The sequence below is a fragment of the Pseudophryne corroboree genome, chromosome 2 (assembly GCF_028390025.1).
Source record: "Pseudophryne corroboree isolate aPseCor3 chromosome 2, aPseCor3.hap2, whole genome shotgun sequence".
NCBI classification, from domain to species: Eukaryota; Metazoa; Chordata; class Amphibia; order Anura; family Myobatrachidae; genus Pseudophryne; species Pseudophryne corroboree.
The window spans coordinates 999,169,083-999,183,662 of record NC_086445.1 but is presented as its reverse complement, the minus strand read 5'-3'; the positions used below and the strand labels follow the sequence as shown (position 1 = coordinate 999,183,662).

The following is a 14,580-nucleotide window of genomic DNA, read 5'->3' as shown; positions in this document are numbered from 1 at the left end:
ATTTCATCTTCCTCGCAAAGGACTGTTGGACAGTCAATTGCTTACTTGAAGTAGTACAAGTTGTCTTCCGACTTCCCCTCTGGGATGCCGATCAACTCCCAGCAGCAACAACAGCAGCGCCAGCAGCAGTAGGCGTTACACTCAAGGATGCATCAAAGGAATCCCAGGCAGGAGAGGACTCGTCAGACTTGCCAGTGACATGGCCTGCAGGACTATTGGCTTTTCTGAGTAAGGTGGAAATTGACACTGAGGGAGTTGGTGGTGTGGTTTGCAGGAGCTTGGTTACAAGAGGAAGGGATTTAGTGGTCATTGGACTGCTTCCGCTGTCATCCAAAGTTTTTTAACTTGTCACTGACTTATGATGAATGCGCTGCAGGTGACGTATAAGGGAGGATGTTCCGAGGTGGTTAACGTTCTAACCCCTACTTATTACAGCTTGACAAAGGCAACACACGGCTTGACACCTGTTGTCCGCATTTGTGTTGAAATAATTCCACACGAAGTGGTGATTTTTTTTGTATTTTGACCAGGCATGTCAATGGCCATATTCATCCCACGGACAACAGGTGTCTCCCCGGGTGCCTGACTTAAACAAACCACCTCACCATCAGAATCCTCCTTGTCAATTTCCTCCACAGCGCCAGCAACACCCATATCCTCATCCTGGTGTACTTCAACAGTGACATCTTCAATTTGACTATCAGGAACAGGACTGCTGGTGCTCCTTCCAGCACTTGCAGGGGCCGTGCAAATGGTGGAAGGCGCAAGCTCTTCCCGTCCAGTGTTGGGAAGGTCAGGCATCGCAACCGACACAATTGGACTCTCCTTGGGGATTTGTGATTTAGAAGAACGCACAGTTCTTTGCTGTGCTTTTGCCAGCTTAAGTCTTTTCATTTTTCTAGCGAGAGGATGAGTGCTTCCATCCTCATGTGAATCTGAACCACTAGCCATGAACATAGGCCAGGGCCTCAGCCGTTCCTTGCCACTCCGTGTCGTAAATGGCATATTGGCAAGTTTACGCTTCTCATCAGACGCTTTCAATTTTGATTTTTGGGTCATTTTACTGAACTTTTGTTTTTTGGATTTTACATGCTCTGGATTTTACATGCTCTCTACTATGACATTGGGCATCGGCCTTGGCAGACGACGTTGATGGCATTTCATCGTCTCGGCCATGACTAGTGGCAGCAGCTTCAGCACGAGGTGGAAGTGGATCTTGATCTTTCCCTATTTTAACCTCCACATTTTTGTTCTCCATTTTTTAATGTGTGGAATTATATGCCAGTATCAATAGCAATGGTCTACTACTATATATACTGCGCACAACTGAAATGCACCACAGGTATGGATGGATAGTATACTTGACGACACAGAGGTAGGTAGAGCAGTGGCCTTCCGTACCGTACTGCTATATATACTGGTGGTCACTGTCAGCAAAACTCTGCACTGTACTCCTCCTATATAATATACTGGTGGTCCCCAGTGCCCACAATTAAGCAGTGTGAGCACAGATATATGCAGCACACTGAGCACAGATATGGAGTGTTTTTCAGGCAGACAACGTATACTGGTGGTCACTGGTCAGCAAAACTATGCACTGTACTCCTCCTATATAATACAGCTGCTCCCCAGTCCCCACAATTAAGCAGTGTGAGCACAGATATATGCAGCACACTGAGCACAGATATGGAGTGTTTTTCAGGCAGACAACGTATACTAGTGGTCACTGGTCAGCAAAACTCTGCACTGTACTCCTCCTATATAATACAGCTGCTCTCCAGTCCCCACAATTAAGCAGTGTGAGCACAGATATATGCAGCATACTGAGCACAGATATGGAGTGTTTTTCAGGCAGACAACGTATACTGGTGGTCACAGGTCAGCAAAACTCTGCACTGTACTCCTCCTATATAATACAGCTGCTCCCCAGTCCCCACAATTAAGCAGTGTGAGCACAGATATATGCAGCACACTGAGCACAGATATGGAGTGTTTTTCAGGCAGACAACGTATACCAGTGGTCACTGGTCAGCAAAACTCTGCACTATACTCCTCCTATATAATACAGCTGCTCCCCAGTCCCCACAATTAAGCAGTGTGAGCACAGATATATGCAGCACACTGAGCACAGATATGGAGTGTTTTTCAGGCAGACAACGTATACTGGTGGTCACTGGTCAGCAAAACTCTGCACTGTACTCCTCCTATATAATACAGCTGCTCCCTAGTCCCCACAATTAAGCAGTGTGAGCACAGATATATGCAGCACACTGAGCACAGATATGGAGTGTTTTTCAGGCAGACAACGTATACTGGTGGTCACTGGTCAGCAAAACTCTGCACTGTACTCCTCCTATATAATACAGATGCTCCCCAGTCCCCACAATTAAGCAGTGTGAGCACAGATATATGCAGCACACTGAGCACAGATATGGAGTGTTTTTCAGGCAGACAATGTATACTGGTGGTCACTGGTCAGCAAAACTCTGCACTGTACTCCTCCTATATAATACAGCTGCTCCCCAGTCCCCACAATTAAGCAGTGTGAGCACAGATATATGCAGCACACTGAGCACAGATATGGAGTGTTTTTCAGGCAGACAACGTATACTGGTGGTCACTGGTCAGCAAAACTCTGCACTGTACTCCTATATAATACAGCTGCTCCCCAGTCCCCACAATTAAGCAGTGTGAGCACAGATATATGCAGCACACTGAGCACAGATATGGAGTGTTTTTCAGGCAGACAACGTATACTGGTGGTCACTGGTCAGCAAAACTCTGCACTATACTCCTCCTATATAATACAGCTGCTCCCCTGTCCCCACAATTAAGCAGTGTGAGCACAGATATATGCAGCACACTGAGCACAGATATGGAGTGTTTTTCAGGCAGACAACGTATACTGGTGGTCACTGGTCAGCAAAACTCTGCACTGTACTCCTCCTATATAATACAGCTGCTCCCCAGTCTCCACAATTAAGCAGTGTGAGCACAGATATATGCAGCACACTGAGCACAGATATGGAGTGTTTTTCAGGCAGACAACGTATACTGGTGGTCACTGGTCAGCAAAACTCTGCACTGTACTCCTCCTATATAATACAGCTGCTCCCCAGTCCCCACAATTAAGCAGTGTGAGCACAGATATATGCAGTACACTGAGCACAGATATGGAGTGTTTTTCAGGCAGACAACGTATACTGGTGGTCACTGGTCAGCAAAACTCTGCACTGTACTCCTCCTATATAATACAGCTGCTCCCCAGTCCCCACAATTAAGCAGTGTGAGCACAGATATATGCAGCACACTGAGCACAGATAAGGAGCGTTTTTCAGGCAGACAACGTATACTGGTGGTCACTGTCAGCAAAACTCTGCACTGTACTCCTCCTATATAATACAGCTGCTCCCCAGTCCCCACAATAAAGCAGTGTGAGCACAGATATATGCAGCACACTGAGCACAGATATGGAGTGTTTTTCAGGCAGACAACGTATACTGGTGGTCACTGGTCAGCAAAACTCTGCACTGTACTCCTCCTATATAATACAGTTGCTCCCTAGTCCCCACAATTAAGCAATAAGCAGTAGCACAAATATTATTAATAAACGGAGAGGACGTCAGCCACGTCCTCTACCTAACATTTCTAATGCACGAGTGAAAATGGCGGCGACGCGCGGCTGCTTATATAGAATCCGAATCTCGCGAGAATCCGACAGCGGGATGATGATGTTCGGGCGCGCTCGGATTAACCGAGCCATACGGGAGAATCCGAGTATGCCTCGGACCCGTGTAAAATGGGTGAAGTTCGGGGGGGGGGGCTCGGTTTCCGAGGAACCGAACCCGCTCATCACTAATATAAATGGCGTGGGACTTCACACAATGAAGAATTAGCTGTGAATAAGTAAAAAGTAATTATCACAATGTAGACTGTAGATAACAATAATATGCATTAATCTCCTATGAATACTTCTCTATGATGATAATCAGTGAGCTGCGTTTTGTGTGGCAATGAAGTACACTGTTTAACTTCAGCTGCTGCAGAACCTCTTTAACTATTATTAGGTGTATATATATATATATATATATATATATATATAGTGAAAAATGGAGGCGTTCAGCACCACATGTAATACATCCCTTAGTATGAATAAATACAATAGGGTTAAACACTCCCTGTAGTATAGGGCATCAGCTATACCTCAATTAGATAGCAGGGGTGAGCTGCTAGAAATTTGTTATGGAAAAATGGGATGAGGATACTTAGCGACCACTGGTGGCATTATAATAAATATATAGTAAAACGCTTATAAAAATATAACAATGTGGTTATTACAAGCAAGGGTTTACATAAAAATACATAAAAAAGGACTAGAAAGATAAACAGACCATAAAATATGTTTGGATAAAAAATGTTTGGATAAAAAGGAAATAGCTTAATTGATAAATATCTAGGTATAAGAATGGAGGTATATCTTATCTTTTTAAGGTGCTGGAGGTCACAGTGAAGGGTCCCTGACGCATTTCATCCAAATACTTTTTCAAGGGTGTCTCCCGTTGAACCAACTCTTTGTAGGGTGTTGAATTTGTTATGCGTTCTAAATCGTGACATGGATGGTGTGGCAATGTTTCTAGTCTTCGGTGTTCTTCCTTTGTTGGGTACGGTCCTCCAGTACTGTTTATCTGTTTTGTTTTGATGTTGTCCTGGTGCTTTAAATTTACTCCAATTTTTCGTTCTGCCCTGATCATAGTCATACTTGTCCCGCACCGAGTATGTTACCAAGAATTGCTAACAATACCCAGAGCATACCAAAGTGCATAGGATCGTACAAATGCGGACGGTGCAATATATGCATATACCTCCACCCGAACAGAAGAACCTTTTGCGACACATATGAGAAGAAGGAATATAAAATAAAAGAATTTATGAATTGCAGCACCACCTCTGTTATTTATCTCCTGGAATGCAGGTGCAAGAAAAAATACGTTGGAAAAACAAAAAGACCACTGAAGATGCGAATACAAGAACACATCCGAAATATAAAAAAACAAAGTAAAGACTCATGCCATCTCCAAGCATTTCAATATAACATCACAACTCCAATCCAGAGGACACAACCTACAAAGCAATTGAACTAGTCACGCTTGGAGAGAGAGGACGCGATTTGGTGAACAAACTTTCAAGACGTGAGATGTTTTGGATCTTCCAACTTCAGACCATGCATCCCTTGGGGGTTCAACGACAACTATGAAATAGCTCCATTCCTGTAGTGGTGCTGTTTTTCAGAATTATCACCGACACCCTTATCCTTCCCTCACTGCTATGTATTCACTCACAACCACTCTTTTTTAACAATACTTTAAAAAGAAACTAATAAAGTAATAACACACCACTGCACGTATTTTTTTTTATATGTATTTTTATTTATCACAAATAATGGAATAGTATGAATCTCGAGGTTCTAAAAATGTTCTATAAGTATACGGCCAACCCCCACTGGAAATGCCCAATCTCGTCCGATCTTGGAAGCTAAGCAGTGTGGGGCCTGACCAGTACTGGGTTGGGTGACCACCTGGGATGATTGGGTACCGTAGATTTCAAACGAATAAATATACACGTGATTCTAGACAATACACAATACGGACACACTATTCCTAGTCACTTACCACTATATATATTTATATATTATCCACTCATATAGTTATTAAGCCAATTTGCACACACATATATATATATATATATATATATGTTACTGTTTATAATACATGAATATATATATGCACCTGTAATATATATGCACACTCGTGCTATTTTACACCATAAGTACTCACGATATTTATGAGATATATTTTTTAGTATATATATATATATTTTTTTTTTAATACTAATTTGATACTATTAATACCCCTTTTACACTCGCATGAAAATCACGGTATTTTGCACGTGAACGCGCATCATCCCGGGATTTTTCTCAGTGTGAAAGGGTACAAGGTCAATTTCCCGGGAGGAGCATCCCGGGATTTCAACCCAGGTCTCGACCAGGGTTGGTCCCGGGACCGTCCAGGAAGCTGTGTAGTGTGAAAGGGCCCGTCCCGGGATTCACTATCCCGGGACTGTTAAAAGGCCTCGGATTGGAGCTTTCTTGGGCTCAGAAAAGAAGATGTCATCTTTTCTGAGCCCAAGGCCATTTCTAATGACATACATATGAATTTGCAGGGATATCCCGGGATCAGTGTAAATGGGGCTGTCCCGGGTCGATCCCAGGTCTTAGTGCAGTGTGAAAGGGGTCAGTCCCGGGAATGCATCCCGGGAGTGACCCGGGAGTGCGAGTGTAAAATTGAATTAATAAGGCTCCAGTTATGTACAGAGTATTCTACACAAACATTTCTAATCATCAAAATAGTCCTCTCAATTAAGCAGAAATGCCATATGTATATCATAATAATAAGAAAAGAAACCCCCATTCGTTTAGCCAAATCGCTATTATGTGACACCTAAAACTGAAAAGAATGCAACAATATATATTAGTAAGGAAATATATGTCCATTAAATTCCTCTTAATTTTATACAGAAACGAGCATTAGAATTCTTTATATTTATCTTTATTCATCTCTTCTATGTCTTTTTATTTTTTTCATTATAAAACCTGGGAAAGGAAAACACCAGTAATCAACAGAGTCATTAGTTCCTGGTCTCCTCTAAGATGGCCGCCGGGAGGAACAGAGCTAATTGAAGGCATCAAAGATCACGTCATGCGCTCCACGGCCGCACGCCTTCGGCAGACGCAGGCGCACAAGAGACGGAAGTGCGGCGGAAGTGCCACGATTAACAAAGAACTACCTAAAAACTCTGTTTTGGACTATAAAAACCTCTCGTTTTTTTCTAGAAGTAACATAGGATTGTAATGCTTTATGCTGTTTAATGTATAAATACAATGAAAATCGTAAATCTGTCATCACACACAGGAAGTGATGTCACAACCCCACACTTAATTGTTAGGGGTATAAATTAAAGCCCTGTCCCAACCATTAGTACACCCTTGAAAAAGTATTTGGATGAAACGCGTCGGTGACCCTTCACTGTGACCTCCAGCACCTTAAAAAAATAAGATATACCTCCATTCTTATACCTAGATATTTATCAATTAAGCTATTTCCTTTTTATCCAAACATTTTTTATCCAAACATATTTTATGGTCTGCTTATCTTTCTAGTCCTTTTTTATGTATTTTTATGTAAACCCTTGCTTGTAATAAAACCACATTGTTATATTTAAATAATCGTTTTACTATATATTTATTATAATAACACCAGTGGTCGCTAAGTATCCTCATCCAATATTTATATATATATATATATATATATATATACATATAATGGGAGGCAGTTACGTGACCGGTCAGAATACCGACGATGCAATGCCACCCCCTTACAGTCCAAACCAACCGGGACTATTCCTGCTTCGTTCCGCTCCCACCCCGCCGGGCATCTGTATGGTGACCGGTGGTTCCTTGACCCCTGGTCACGCATGCCCAACCCTATAAAAAACACTATATATACCTATTAATAATTAAACATGTGCTATATTGATATTATAATATAATATCAAATAGGATCCATTTATACTACTGTGAAAAAATCATGAATACCCCAGATTGATCAGCACTTACGTCTGTGTGAACATAGAGTTCTTGCGTCGTCTCCTGCTAGATGACCAATGTCCAAGTTACATACAGTACATGTATTTGACCTGCAGACACACAAAGCATCTTGAATGCTTTAGAATGTTTATCTCAATCCCAAGGGTACAAATATCTTCAGCACCCTAGCAATAAACATCTTAGTGATATTTGGTGGACCCCTTTCTTTGAAAGTAAAGCATTCATAACCTAGAACCAGAAATAACGACACTGAGACTTGAATTTTGGCAGAAAATTGCTAGCTATTTATTTGTCCCTATCCATTAGGAAACCTGTAATAAAGAAATTAATTTAATATGCCGCTCCAGCTGGCATATGGTGGCGGCCCAAAAGAACGGCTCAATTAATCTGAATTAACTTTAAATAACTAACCCTATAAATTTACTAAAACTTACTATAAACCGGTAATAGGTGACAACTCAACCCCCACAGTGACTACCCACCGCTCCTGGGTGCCCTGCCGCTGCCTTCCCGGACGGGTGGTCAAGCGGCCATAAGTCGATGGAGGTGAGTGCACCTAAACCACAACAAACTGTAAAAAAATACTACAGTTTTCCCTACAATACAAAACTGCCGTTCTTTTCCGCCAACAGCGAAAGACTCATCCCCAAAGTCTTTCGCACCGCCACCATAAACCTACCCTAACTCCTGCAAAGCGAAACCTAGATCCTCCAGAAAAAACATCATCCCCTCATTGGATAGATGTACTCCATCGCGCCGGAAAAGGTGGCTGTCTCTGAACCGTATCCTCGGGTGGCGAACCACCCTCCCACCGTGGGACAGCACCCACTTTGCCACCGCTCCGTTCACCTTTTTCCGGGCCTCATCAATTTGGCGACCATCCGCCACACCCCTCCAACACAATCTTGGCACCATCATGGAAAAAACCAACACACAATTGGTCCATGCCGCGGTCACACTTGCCAGATCCTGTATCATGGCCCACCGCAGATCCAAGGATGTCCTCTTCCCCAGGTCGTTGCCACCTAGATGGACAACCAAAACCCTAGGGACTCCATGCTTGCTGGCCTGACTCACTAACCTACTCCTCAGCTCACCCCACATCATTCCTCGCCAGCCAAGCCATCTGACACCCTGTGTTCCTAGCAATGCCTGAGACCCTTCCGAGGCCACAAACCTGGCCGCCCAGTAAATGTAAGAGTGGCCAACCACCCAAATGGGCAAATAGTCTCCGAACCATCCTGAAGGGAAAAAGAGGGGTAGAATTGATTACTAAGAGGCTTAACAAAAGAAAACTTTAGATCTCGCCATTGCAGCAGTCACGGCCTAGCCGACTGCACCATGTTCCGTTGCCAATTTAAAGCGCAATTAAAGACACAAAGGGGAAGGATCAAATAAAACAAACGAAATAAAAAAGGGGGGGGGATATAAAATGGGAAACACATGTAATAACTCAGCTGGAGGTGAAACGTAAAGACCTGCTGAGGGACTCTGATTAGACCAAATTAGTCGAATTATAGATTAGAATTCAGTCCGTCAAGTCAGGCAAAAAATCGCAAATAACTCCAGACCCCCGCTGCCGACTCATGCCAGCAACGGCGAGTAGCTAATCCCTGAGTAGGATAAAAAAGGGGGAACACCAACAGACGCACAACACCATAAAATCACAGAACTGGAACAACGTAATACATTGCCATTTAAACAAAGCCCCAAGCGCAAACCGACCGCTCATGTGACGGGGCGAATATATTGTCTGTAACTTGACGACTTCCATCGCCCCACCGCTTGGATTTCAGTTCTGGAGCAACCCGCCGCAGCAGCCGACGTCGCTGCGCCTATGCGAAAGGAATGGGTACCGAAAGCAGTGGGTGGGAGGCCCAAGCCCGCCAAACAACGACTCAGCATCCAATGAAACTGGTATTTCGTGACTGGCAGCCCATCATAATGCAACAGCCAAGACCCCTCCTTAACGGGTCGCACCACCACATATTGCCTTGCCAGCCAACTGGGCAAACGCTCTCCTCTAGCGCTGGAACCATTGTAACCCAGCGCCCTCTCCCCACTTGATCCGTCTTGGAGCGTCGCAACCTGCACAGCAAGGACCTCTCACCCACTACCACGTCCCCGACCAGCATGCGCGAATCTGCTCTCTTGGAAGGCGCTACCAACTCAGAAACTCGAAAGACCCCGTGGTAAGCCATTGAGAACGCCAAACTAAACAAAAGCGTCTCAAACCTGGACGACGCGACTCGCCCTACCGCCTCGATGACGGCTGGCAACAAAGCCGCATCGATGGGCCGCCTCCTATCTGGTGGCGACGGCGCAACTCGCGCCCACCCTTTCATTGCCTTCCGCAGAACCTCGCTTTTTGTTACGTCAGGGACGCCTCGCAGCTTGCAGAAAAATGAGATGCCTGCCAAATACCGCGATACCACTGCTCGTGACCTACCGGAGACGTAAAGCTGCCACATAAAAGAAAGCATCAGCCGATGCCTACTCTTACCTTGATGCTGACGCCCTTGGACAAACTCCTCCCATTCACTCCAAGCTTGTTCGTAAGCCTTGAGCGTGGCTGGCGCTACTGACCGCAACGCTAGACCCTCCAGTCCGGCCCGATCACCTGCCAAACCTAACCGGGACAATGAAAACCTTGCTCGTTGGCCTCAGGTGCCAACAACCAACACCTCTCCCACTGTCCTCGCGACAAAGCGTCGACAATCCCATTCTCCAAACCGGGCACATGTTGCGCGCGGAACCACAGGTTCCTATGCAAGCATGTCAAAAGCAATTGCCCTAGCACCCGCATAACCACCAACGACTTTGCCCTCTGGTTATTAATCGCATGCACCACGCCCAGATAATCGCATCTAAACAAAATGCTGCGATTAGCCAGCCGATCGCCCCAGACCTCCAACGCCACCATAATGGGAAAAACTCCAGAAGCAAAAGGTCCTTCGTGAAACCCCCGCGATGCCATTCTGCCGGCCACAAGGCCGCGCACCAAGATCCCTCCAGATGGCAACCGAATCCAGAGGCGCCCGCTGCGTCGGTGAACAGCTGCAACCTAGCGCTGTCCGCCATTGGGGCCTGCCATATACACACCCCGTTGAAGTCCTCGAGGAACGAGGCCCATATTGCCAAATCCCTCTTAATCTCTGAGGACAAACGCACGAAATGGTGCGTTCTGGCACACCCCGCAGTCGCCCTTCACAGCTTCCGGCAGTACACACCTAAAAGCGAACTCAAATGAGCCGGAAGGCGCCTGGAGCCTTCTTAGGAACCACCCCCACTGGAGAGATGACCAAGTCATCCCCCGAAGGAACACGCCGCGCTGTTAAACGTGAAACATTTTCCTTTTGTGGTGGCACGCCCCCCTGCGCGGACTGCCGACCTACCTGACTTGGCCAATCCGCCGTCCGCGCCGAACCACTGGGAGGATGACCCTGCGTGGTGCCCGTCCGCCCCCGGCTTCCGGGGCTCCTCCGCCTGTAGCGAAGCCCGGGTGACCTTGAGCCCAACCTCAACGTCCTTGAACCCGAAGTCCATGACCTGCAAACCTTCCTGTTGTTCCCTGAATTCCTGATCGTACCTGCGCCACTCCGATTCCGAAGACGTGCGCTGCATGTCATGTACGAGATGCAGGTACCTAATTATATTCGTGTGCTCTGCCGGCCTGTCCTCCAGGTAAGATGCCGCGAAGACCCAGAACCCGGCCAGGCAATTATCGAAGGTACGGAATGCCTCAGCCCCGATGCCCTTCTTTGCGCCGCCACCTTATACTCTTTCTTCGCGACCTTCGTCAATACGAACACGTCCACGAAGTCGCCCCTCCAAATCTTCTTGCGGCAGCTATCTCGCAGCCCCCGCAGTACAGCAGTATAGACGAATCGCACGACACCGGGCAAATTGCGAGCTTCTTGGCCCTACGCGCTTCCTTGCTAAGCCGCTTGCGCCTGTCCTGCTGCCCTCTTGGCGAATTTAGTTGCCCGCTTCTTTGCCCTAGTTGTGCTACTGACTTCGGACGCCTGTGACGACATTGAAGATGAGGAAGAGGAAGAACTACGCGAACTAGAGCTCGTGGAGGAACCCGAATACCGACTGCACCACCTTACCTGATGCCGCCGACTGCCCCGACATGGAATCTTCCGGCGCGTCCAAATCGTTGCCTTCCTCCTCGAAATCTGCCATCGCCTCATCCCCGAGCTCCCTTGAAAAAGAGGAAGAAGCGGAGGACCCCTCCAGCACTCGCGGCACATGCCGCGGCCTCAGTGCTGGGGGCGTTGCGGCCGTGAGCTCCCCCGCGTCCTGCCCTGGACCCTGTTGTAATTCTGCGGCGACCGTCCCGAGCTCACGGCAGGCGCGTGCCACCCGCTGCGCCGCCATAGCCCGCAGCCCGCCGGAACGAACAGCCGTTCTAGGGGAGGCAGCTGCGGCTAGCGGCCCTAACACCTTCACCGCTGTGGCCAGGGCCGAGCCAGCGCTCCGGAGGGGTCGTGACTGCCCCAAAACGCGGTCCTGGGTCCTTCGCCGGGGCCCGCGTGCGACCACGCACTCGCCGCCCGACATGCGTGTGCCGGGCATCCGACGCACGCTGCCCTTGCGGGAAAGCGGAGGCACCGCTGTCGACGCCCGCACTGCCCTCGCCTCCGAATTTGTCCCCTCTTCCCGTGTATCGGAACTATCCGATGCCGCAGAGGGGGGGGGTGGGACCGCCGCGAGCTCTGCGGCGCGTGCAGCAGCCCCGCGGCCACTAACCCATTCCCTGTCCCCCCTCCTCCCCCGCAGGCCGCTAGATTCCGGCCCTGGGGGAGTGATCTGAAAAGACCGGGAACCCCGCGGCGCAGCAGAGCGCGCACGCACTGCTCCGCTTTCAGTGGACACGGGCTCGCGCACCCGGTGACCTCTTGCTGCCGCACCCCTTCTCCTTGGTATCGCACTGCCCTGCCAGTGATCATAATTGCCCTGTCTCCCCTCTCCCCCCGGCTCCCGCCGGACTCCGGCTGCCTGGGAGATAGCAGGGGAGACAGCAGGGCCGGCGGCGCTGCTGCGCACACACGTGCGCGGCTAGCGGCGCCAGAGGCGAGCGTGGGCGGGCGCGCGCCCCGCTGCTCTCTGTCACCACAAGGCCTCTTGTCTGGGCTCCTGCATTAAGAGCTCCATTAGCTTAACCTGGTTGATCACTGCCTCTCCCCCTCCCTCCCCGCTCCACACCGTGTTCCGGCTGCGGGGGAGAGGGCTGAGGAGACAAGGAGGAAAGCGGCGCTGCTGCGCGCACACGTGCGCGAGCGGCGCCGCGCGTGGGCGCGCGCGCGTCCCACCGCTTCCGGTCCGTGCTCTCTCAGCCGAAGCGTTTGGGGATGACGCCGTGCGAGGCCCTGCGACAGGCCTCGCTCGGCTGGCCACCGTCCCCCGCCCAGTGCCCTCCCCCCGCCTGGAACCACTAGCCGGCCCCGGCAAGGGGGAAGAGCTGGGCATCGAACTCAGTCTCCGGTCCCTGGATGAGCGCCTGGCGCGGCGCGCTCCCGCGGGCACCCGGCACTGGGGCTTCCCTGGCCATGCCCGGAGGCAAGGGCTGCTGCCCGCCCACCTCCGGGCGGCCTGACTCCCTCTCTGATCCTCCTCGTCGGCCGCTCCCGCCAGTCACATCCGGCCCGGCTTCCGCCAGATCCCTCGAGGAGACCCTAGGAGACGGGGCGCCGTCCCCAGGGCCAGCCAGCTCGCCCCGGAACCAGCCCCCACCGCCCGATGAGCGGTAACGGGCTGGGGTCCCGGCGGACCGTCGTGGGCGAGTGGCAGCCAGAGCACTGATGTGTGACCTAAATGCAGGGAGCTGACAATAGAGATGGCTACTGACTCTCTGTCTCAACACAGTGACTGGAATCATCAGGAAGTGTGAATGATTCGAGTCACTCACTGTTTCATGAGTCGAGACAGCAGCAGCAGCAGCTTCTCTCAGACAGAGGGAGGAAACTCTGTGTCCTGTGTCCTTCAGTCAGTGTGTTCTGCTGTCTTTAGCTGTGATTGGCCAGAGTCAGTGAGTGCTCTGCTGCTGTGCCTGATCCATGTCATGAATCATGATTCATCCTGAGTCTGCCAGTGAGGGAGACAGTTGTACACTGTGTAGACTCAGTGACTCAGTGAATGAATCTGATTCATGCAGCAGGAGGTGGAGCCCCTGTGGTACAGGGCTCTCGGCTCAGTGCTCACTGATCCTGCTCAGTGTGATTGTGGGTGGCAAACTCCCTGGAGGCTAGATAGTGGATAATATAATAAATCCAAGGCCACCTAAAATCATCCAATTAGCAAAGTATGCAAGATAAAAAAAAAAAAAAAAAAAACGTTTTTATTTGGTTTAGTTACAGAATGAATGATGTGTTTCATGGCTGTTAAGCTTTCTCTCCTCAGCCAAAAGTAATGTCATATTCTATAACTAGTATGCAATAAGTGGTTATTAATAATATATCAACATAACAGTAAATCTATGTTAACATATTATTAACAATCAGGGCATAAGCAGCTGCCTCCCCCAGATACACTGTACAATCACTGCAGCTGAATAACTCCATGAGTCCAGCACTGATCCTCCAGCACTGGCAACTCACTGATTCATGTGCAGTCTCTGCAACACATTCCACTACAGATGAGTCATGACTCATGTGCCGAGACACTGACTCCAGACACTTCACTGAACTGAGTCATGTGTCTCAGCTCAGCTCAGTGAATCACTTTGCCCATGACTAGCTGACAAAACACTGAAATGTATAAATCCGAAAAAGAAAATGGGGGGATTCTGCAAAGCAGCACTCACCCCAAAGCAAATCACCAAGAGACTTAAGATGGCCTCTCCTTCCCTATATATAGCAAACCCTCCCCCTAAAGAAGGCTGTACTTTCCTCACAGCTAGGTCCACCCCTCCC

At 48.6% G+C, this 14,580-nt stretch overlaps 1 pseudogene; it reads left to right on the top strand.

Annotated features, from left to right (window-relative positions):
* Positions 1 to 5,481: 5,481 nt before the first annotated feature.
* Positions 5,482 to 5,600, top strand: LOC135051409 (5S ribosomal RNA; annotated as a pseudogene).
* Positions 5,601 to 14,580: the final 8,980 nt, after the last annotated feature.